Source organism: Taudactylus pleione, unplaced genomic scaffold (genome assembly GCF_031769625.1).
Source record: "Taudactylus pleione unplaced genomic scaffold, aTauple2 ptg000176l, whole genome shotgun sequence".
Taxonomy (NCBI): domain Eukaryota; kingdom Metazoa; phylum Chordata; class Amphibia; order Anura; family Myobatrachidae; genus Taudactylus; species Taudactylus pleione.
In genome coordinates, this window is record NW_028284578.1 from 6029427 (window position 1) to 6038117 (window position 8691).

Consider the following 8691-nt stretch of genomic DNA (forward strand, 5'->3'; position numbering starts at 1 on the left):
ATGGGATTTTGAGATAATGCTGCTTATATACTTTTTAATATTGTGAAATCACCCTGCCAACTAAGGCATGTGCAAGGATATATTTGTCAGTTTTGGTTTAGTTTATGATCCCTGACTTAGGTCTAGAGTAGGAGTTGGGGTAAGGGCTAAAAGCAGGAAGTTGGATGGTTTAGTGAAGGTCCTGCACATGGAAGTTGATTGTGAATTATGAGGGTATTGCTAAAGGTAGGCACTGGAAGAAGATGAAGTAACAGAAGACAACAGAGTCTTAGGAACTAGGACTAACAGATGAAGAACCAGACTAGAAACACTAACAGATGAAGAACTGGTCTGGAAAAAGCAATGCATATATCTATAACCTTACAGAACAAGTAATATGTATCTTTGGAATTGGTCTGGGATTGGTAATTCATATCTGTGTAACTGGGCTGGGGACAGCAACATGTAGCTCTGGAACCAGTCTGGGACCAGTAATATATATCTTTGGAACTGGGCTATGATTGATAATTCATATCTCTATAACTGTGCTGGGACCGGTAATGGGTATCTCTGGAACTGGGCTGGGAACGATCTTCATATTTCTCTAACCGGGCTTTAACCGGAAATGGGTATCTCTGGAATAGGACTGGGACTGATAATGCATATCTCTGTAGCCGGGCTAGGACCTTTAATGCGTATCACTGTAGATGGGCTGGGACCAGTAATGCGTATCTCTGTAAACGGGCTTGGACCGGTAAAACAAAGCTCTGGGAACAGGGTTGGTAAGATGTTCTTTAAGAACTGATTTTTGAGCAATCTCCCAAAGGATTCATGGTACTGGTAACTTGGCAAAAACTGAACTTGCTCCTCGGATTGGAACTGCAGACCGGGCTGGATCCTGATCTGGAACTGGTAGCTGTTAACCGTTGACACTGTAGACCAGGCTGGAACCAGTGAACTTCTTTATTGGACTAGAAGCGTTGACGCTGTAGACCACACTGGAACTGGTGAATTTGTTAACTGGACTGGAACCATTGAAGATGGAGACTGCCTGGCACTGATGAACTTGTTAACTGGACTAGAACAAGTGACATCTGGGTCTGGGACTGCATTGGCCTTTGACAATATTTATGCAGCACTAAATTTGTGTTTTTGTCAGATTTTTTGTTAGTGAATTTAGACTGTAAGCTCCTCTGGGGCAGGGACTTTTATAGTTGATTTGTGTTTTCTGTACATTATCGTGTTTATTAATTATGCATTATAAAGAAAGAATCATAGTAATAATAAGAATAGATATGCATGTATATCAGGAACATATTATCACACCTCTAATTTTTTTTAGGAGGGCCTTCTTCATGATTGAAAATGTGAGGACAACAGCCAAGCAACTGCATTTCTGGACTTTTGCAAGGTCAGCTTTACTACAAAGCATATCATTAAGATAGAACAACCGGAGTAGTAGACCCAAGACAGGTAATTAATATTATTATTAATTACTGATAACTCTCAGGATAGACACAAGTTCTAGACTGTAGAGATGTGATAATATCTTCCTGGTATACATGGATTTTTATAAAATATGTATGTTTGCTATGGACTGTGTGTGAACGTTTATGCATTATGAATTTTAGACTGTAAGCCCCAATGGGGCAGGGACTAATATAAATGACATTTTCTCTTTATAACATTGCATAAATTGTTGGAAAGGGCTCTTGTGATTACCCAATTTGTCCGCTTTCTTATAGGGCAAAATCACCCTACCATATTTATACAATACAGTATGTAAGTGTGTGTGTGAGTGCTTGTAGATTAGGAAATTTAGTCTGTAAGCTCCAATGGGGTAGGGACTAATATGCATGACATATTTTATTACTCTATAAAGCGTTGCATAGACTGTTGTTGGAATGGGATTTTGAAATAATGCTGCTTATATACTTTTTAATTTTGTGAAATCACCCTGCCAACTAAGGCATGTGCAAGGATATATTTGTCAGTTTTGGTTTAGTTTATGATCCCTGACTTAGGTCTAGAGTAGGAGATGGGGTAAGGGCTATAGGCAGGAAGTTGGATGGTTTAGTGAAGGTCCTGCACATGGAAGTTGATTGTGAATTATGAGGGTATTGCTAAAGGTAGGCACTGGAAGAAGATGAAGGAACAGAAGACAACAGAGTCTTAGGAACTAGGACTAACAGATGACAAACCAGACTAGAAACACTAACAGATGAAGAACTGGTCTGGAAAAAGCAATGCATATATCTATAACCTTACAGAACAAGTAATACGTATCTTTGGAATTGGTCTGGGATTGGTAATTCATATCTGTGTAACTGGGTTGGGGACAGCAACATGTAGCTCTGGAACCAGTCTGGGACCAGTAATATATATCTTTGGAACTGGGCTATGATTGATAATTCATATCTCTATAACTGTGCTGGGACCGGTAATGGGTATCTCTGGAACTGGGCTGGGAACGATCTTCATATTTCTCTAACCGGGCTTTAACCGGAAATGGGTATCTCTGGAATAGGACTGGGACTGATAATGCATATCTCTGTAGCCGAGCTAGGACCTTTAATGCGTATCACTGTAGATGGGCTGGGACCAGTAATGCATATCTCTGTAAACGGGCTTGGACCGGTTAAACAAAGCTCTGTTAACCGGGTTGGTAAGATGTTCTTTAAGAACTGATTTTTGAGCAATCTCCCAAAGGATTCATGGTACTGGTAACTTGGCAAAAACTGAACTTGCTCCTCGGATTGGAACTGCAGACCGGGCTGGATCCTGATCTGGAACTGGTAGCTGTTAACCGTTGACACTGTAGACCAGGCTGGAACCAGTGAACTTCTTTATTGGACTAGAAGCGTTGACGCTGTAGACCACACTGGAACTGGTGAATTTGTTAACTGGACTGGAACCATTGAAGATGGAGACTGCCTGGCACTGATGAACTTGTTAACTGGACTAGAACAAGTGACATCTGGGTCTGGGACTGCATTGGCCTTTGACAATATTTATGCAGCACTAAATTTGTGTTTTTGTCACAGATTTTTTGTTAGTGAATTTAGACTGTAAGCTCCTCTGGGGCAGGGACTTTTATAGTTGATTTGTGTTTTCTGTACATTATCGTGTTTATTAATTATGCATTATAAAGAAAGAATCATAGTAATAATAAGAATAGATATGCATGTATATCAGGAACATATTATCACACCTCTAATTTTTTTTAGGAGGGCCTTCTTCATGATTGAAAATGTGAGGACAACAGCCAAGCAACTGCATTTCTGGACTTTTGCAAGGTCATCTTTACTACAAAGCATATCATTAAGATAGAACAACAGGAGTAGTAGACCCAAGACAGGTAATTAATATTATTATTAATTACTGATAACTCTCAGGATAGACACAAGTTCTAGACTGTAGAGATGTGATAATACCTTCCTGGTATACATGGATTTTTATAAAATATGTATGTTTGCTATGGACTGTGTGTGAACTTTTATGCATTACGAATTTTAGACTGTAAGCCCCAATGGGGCAGGGACTAATATAAATGACATATTCTCTTTATAACATTGCATAAATTGTTGGAAAGGGCTCTTGTGATTACCCAATTTGTCCGCTTTCTTATAGGGCAAAATCACCCTACCATATTTATACAATACAGTATGTAAGTGTGTGTGTGAGTGCTTGTGGATTAGGAAATTTAGTCTGTAAGCTCCAATGGGGTAGGGACTAATATGCATGACATATTTTATTACTCTATAAAGCATTGCATAGATTGTTGTTGGAATGGGATTTTGAAATAATGCTGCTTATATACTTTTTAATATTGTGAAATCACCCTGCCAACTAAGGCATGTGCAAGGATATATTTGTCAGTTTTGGTTTAGTTTATGATCCCTGACTTAGGTCTAGAGTAGGAGTTGGGGTAAGGGCTAAAAGCAGGAAGTTGGATGGTTTAGTGAAGGTCCTGCACATGGAAGTTGATTGTGAATTATGAGGGTATTGCTAAAGGTAGGCACTGGAAGAAGATGAAGTAACAGAAGACAACAGAGTCTTAGGAACTAGGACTAACAGATGAAGAACCAGACTAGAAACACTAACAGATGAAGAACTGGTCTGGAAAAAGCAATGCATATATCTATAACCTTACAGAACAAGTAATATGTATCTTTGGAATTGGTCTGGGATTGGTAATTCATATCTGTGTATCTGGGCTGGGGACAGCAACATGTAGCTCTGGAACCAGTCTGGGACCAGTAATATATATCTTTGGAACTGGGCTATGATTGATAATTCATATCTCTATAACTGTGCTGGGACCGGTAATGGGTATCTCTGGAACTGGGCTGGGAACGATCTTCATATTTCTCTAACCGGGCTTTAACCGGAAATGGGTATCTCTGGAATAGGACTGGGACTGATAATGCATATCTCTGTAGCCGGGCTAGGACCTTTAATGCGTATCACTGTAGATGGGCTGGGACCAGTAATGCGTATCTCTGTAAACGGGCTTGGACCGGTAAAACAAAGCTCTGGGAACAGGGTTGGTAAGATGTTCTTTAAGAACTGATTTTTGAGCAATCTCCCAAAGGATTCATGGTACTGGTAACTTGGCAAAAACTGAACTTGCTCCTCGGATTGGAACTGCAGACCGGGCTGGATCCTGATCTGGAACTGGTAGCTGTTAACCGTTGACACTGTAGACCAGGCTGGAACCAGTGAACTTCTTTATTGGACTAGAAGCGTTGACGCTGTAGACCACACTGGAACTGGTGAATTTGTTAACTGGACTGGAACCATTGAAGATGGAGACTGCCTGGCACTGATGAACTTGTTAACTGGACTAGAACAAGTGACATCTGGGTCTGGGACTGCATTGGCCTTTGACAATATTTATGCAGCACTAAATTTGTGTTTTTGTCAGATTTTTTGTTAGTGAATTTAGACTGTAAGCTCCTCTGGGGCAGGGACTTTTATAGTTGATTTGTGTTTTCTGTACATTATCGTGTTTATTAATTATGCATTATAAAGAAAGAATCATAGTAATAATAAGAATAGATATGCATGTATATCAGGAACATATTATCACACCTCTAATTTTTTTTAGGAGGGCCTTCTTCATGATTGAAAATGTGAGGACAACAGCCAAGCAACTGCATTTCTGGACTTTTGCAAGGTCAGCTTTACTACAAAGCATATCATTAAGATAGAACAACCGGAGTAGTAGACCCAAGACAGGTAATTAATATTATTATTAATTACTGATAACTCTCAGGATAGACACAAGTTCTAGACTGTAGAGATGTGATAATATCTTCCTGGTATACATGGATTTTTATAAAATATGTATGTTTGCTATGGACTGTGTGTGAACGTTTATGCATTATGAATTTTAGACTGTAAGCCCCAATGGGGCAGGGACTAATATAAATGACATTTTCTCTTTATAACATTGCATAAATTGTTGGAAAGGGCTCTTGTGATTACCCAATTTGTCCGCTTTCTTATAGGGCAAAATCACCCTACCATATTTATACAATACAGTATGTAAGTGTGTGTGTGAGTGCTTGTAGATTAGGAAATTTAGTCTGTAAGCTCCAATGGGGTAGGGACTAATATGCATGACATATTTTATTACTCTATAAAGCGTTGCATAGACTGTTGTTGGAATGGGATTTTGAAATAATGCTGCTTATATACTTTTTAATTTTGTGAAATCACCCTGCCAACTAAGGCATGTGCAAGGATATATTTGTCAGTTTTGGTTTAGTTTATGATCCCTGACTTAGGTCTAGAGTAGGAGTTGGGGTAAGGGCTATAGGCAGGAAGTTGGATGGTTTAGTGAAGGTCCTGCACATGGAAGTTGATTGTGAATTATGAGGGTATTGCTAAAGGTAGGCACTGGAAGAAGATGAAGGAACAGAAGACAACAGAGTCTTAGGAACTAGGACTAACAGATGACAAACCAGACTAGAAACACTAACAGATGAAGAACTGGTCTGGAAAAAGCAATGCATATATCTATAACCTTACAGAACAAGTAATACGTATCTTTGGAATTGGTCTGGGATTGGTAATTCATATCTGTGTAACTGGGTTGGGGACAGCAACATGTAGCTCTGGAACCAGTCTGGGACCAGTAATATATATCTTTGGAACTGGGCTATGATTGATAATTCATATCTCTATAACTGTGCTGGGACCGGTAATGGGTATCTCTGGAACTGGGCTGGGAACGATCTTCATATTTCTCTAACCGGGCTTTAACCGGAAATGGGTATCTCTGGAATAGGACTGGGACTGATAATGCATATCTCTGTAGCCGAGCTAGGACCTTTAATGCGTATCACTGTAGATGGGCTGGGACCAGTAATGCGTATCTCTGTAAACGGGCTTGGACCGGTTAAACAAAGCTCTGTTAACCGGGTTGGTAAGATGTTCTTTAAGAACTGATTTTTGAGCAATCTCCCAAAGGATTCATGGTACTGGTAACTTGGCAAAAACTGAACTTGCTCCTCGGATTGGAACTGCAGACCGGGCTGGATCCTGATCTGGAACTGGTAGCTGTTAACCGTTGACACTGTAGACCAGGCTGGAACCAGTGAACTTCTTTATTGGACTAGAAGCGTTGACGCTGTAGACCACACTGGAACTGGTGAATTTGTTAACTGGACTGGAACCATTGAAGATGGAGACTGCCTGGCACTGATGAACTTGTTAACTGGACTAGAACAAGTGACATCTGGGTCTGGGACTGCATTGGCCTTTGACAATATTTATGCAGCACTAAATTTGTGTTTTTGTCACAGATTTTTTGTTAGTGAATTTAGACTGTAAGCTCCTCTGGGGCAGGGACTTTTATAGTTGATTTGTGTTTTCTGTACATTATCGTGTTTATTAATTATGCATTATAAAGAAAGAATCATAGTAATAATAAGAATAGATATGCATGTATATCAGGAACATATTATCACACCTCTAATTTTTTTTAGGAGGGCCTTCTTCATGATTGAAAATGTGAGGACAACAGCCAAGCAACTGCATTTCTGGACTTTTGCAAGGTCATCTTTACTACAAAGCATATCATTAAGATAGAACAACAGGAGTAGTAGACCCAAGACAGGTAATTAATATTATTATTAATTACTGATAACTCTCAGGATAGACACAAGTTCTAGACTGTAGAGATGTGATAATACCTTCCTGGTATACATGGATTTTTATAAAATATGTATGTTTGCTATGGACTGTGTGTGAACTTTTATGCATTACGAATTTTAGACTGTAAGCCCCAATGGGGCAGGGACTAATATAAATGACATATTCTCTTTATAACATTGCATAAATTGTTGGAAAGGGCTCTTGTGATTACCCAATTTGTCCGCTTTCTTATAGGGCAAAATCACCCTACCATATTTATACAATACAGTATGTAAGTGTGTGTGTGAGTGCTTGTAGATTAGGAAATTTAGTCTGTAAGCTCCAATGGGGTAGGGACTAATATGCATGACATATTTTATTACTCTATAAAGCGTTGCATAGACTGTTGGAATGGGATTTTGAAATAATGCTGCTTATATACTTTTTAATATTGTGAAATCACCCTGCCAACTAAGGCATGTGCAAGGATATATTTGTCAGTTTTGGTTTAGTTTATGATCCCTGACTTAGGTCTAGAGTAGGAGTTGGGGTAAGGGCTATAGGCAGGAAGTTGGATGGTTTAGTGAAGGTCCTGCACATGGAAGTTGATTGTGAATTATGAGGGTATTGCTAAAGGTAGGCACTGGAAGAAGATGAAGGAACAGAAGACAAAAGAGTCTTAGGAACTAGGACTAACAGATGAAGAACCAGACTAGAAACACTAACAGATGAAGAACTGGTCTGGAAAAAGCAATGCATATATCTATAACCTTACAGAACAAGTAATATGTATCTTTGGAATTGGTCTGGGATTGGTAATTCATATCTGTGTAACTGGGCTGGGGACAGCAACATGTAGCTCTGGAACCAGTCTGGGACCAGTAATATATATCTTTGGAACTGGGCTATGATTGATAATTCATATCTCTATAACTGTGCTGGGACCGGTAATGGGTATCTCTGGAACTGGGCTGGGAACGATCTTCATATTTCTCTAACCGGGCTTTAACCGGAAATGGGTATCTCTGGAATAGGACTGGGACTGATAATGCATATCTCTGTAGCCGGGCTAGGACCTTTAATGCGTATCACTGTAGATGGGCTGGGACCAGTAATGCGTATCTCTGTAAACGGGCTTGGACCGGTAAAACAAAGCTCTGGGAACAGGGTTGGTAAGATGTTCTTTAAGAACTGATTTTTGAGCAATCTCCCAAAGGATTCATGGTACTGGTAACTTGGCAAAAACTGAACTTGCTCCTCGGATTGGAACTGCAGACCGGGCTGGATCCTGATCTGGAACTGGTAGCTGTTAACCGTTGACACTGTAGACCAGGCTGGAACCAGTGAACTTCTTTATTGGACTAGAAGCGTTGACGCTGTAGACCACACTGGAACTGGTGAATTTGTTAACTGGACTGGAACCATTGAAGATGGAGACTGCCTGGCACTGATGAACTTGTTAACTGGACTAGAACAAGTGACATCTGGGTCTGGGACTGCATTGGCCTTTGACAATATTTATGCAGCACTAAATTTGTGTTTTTGTCACAGATTTTTTGTTAGTGAATT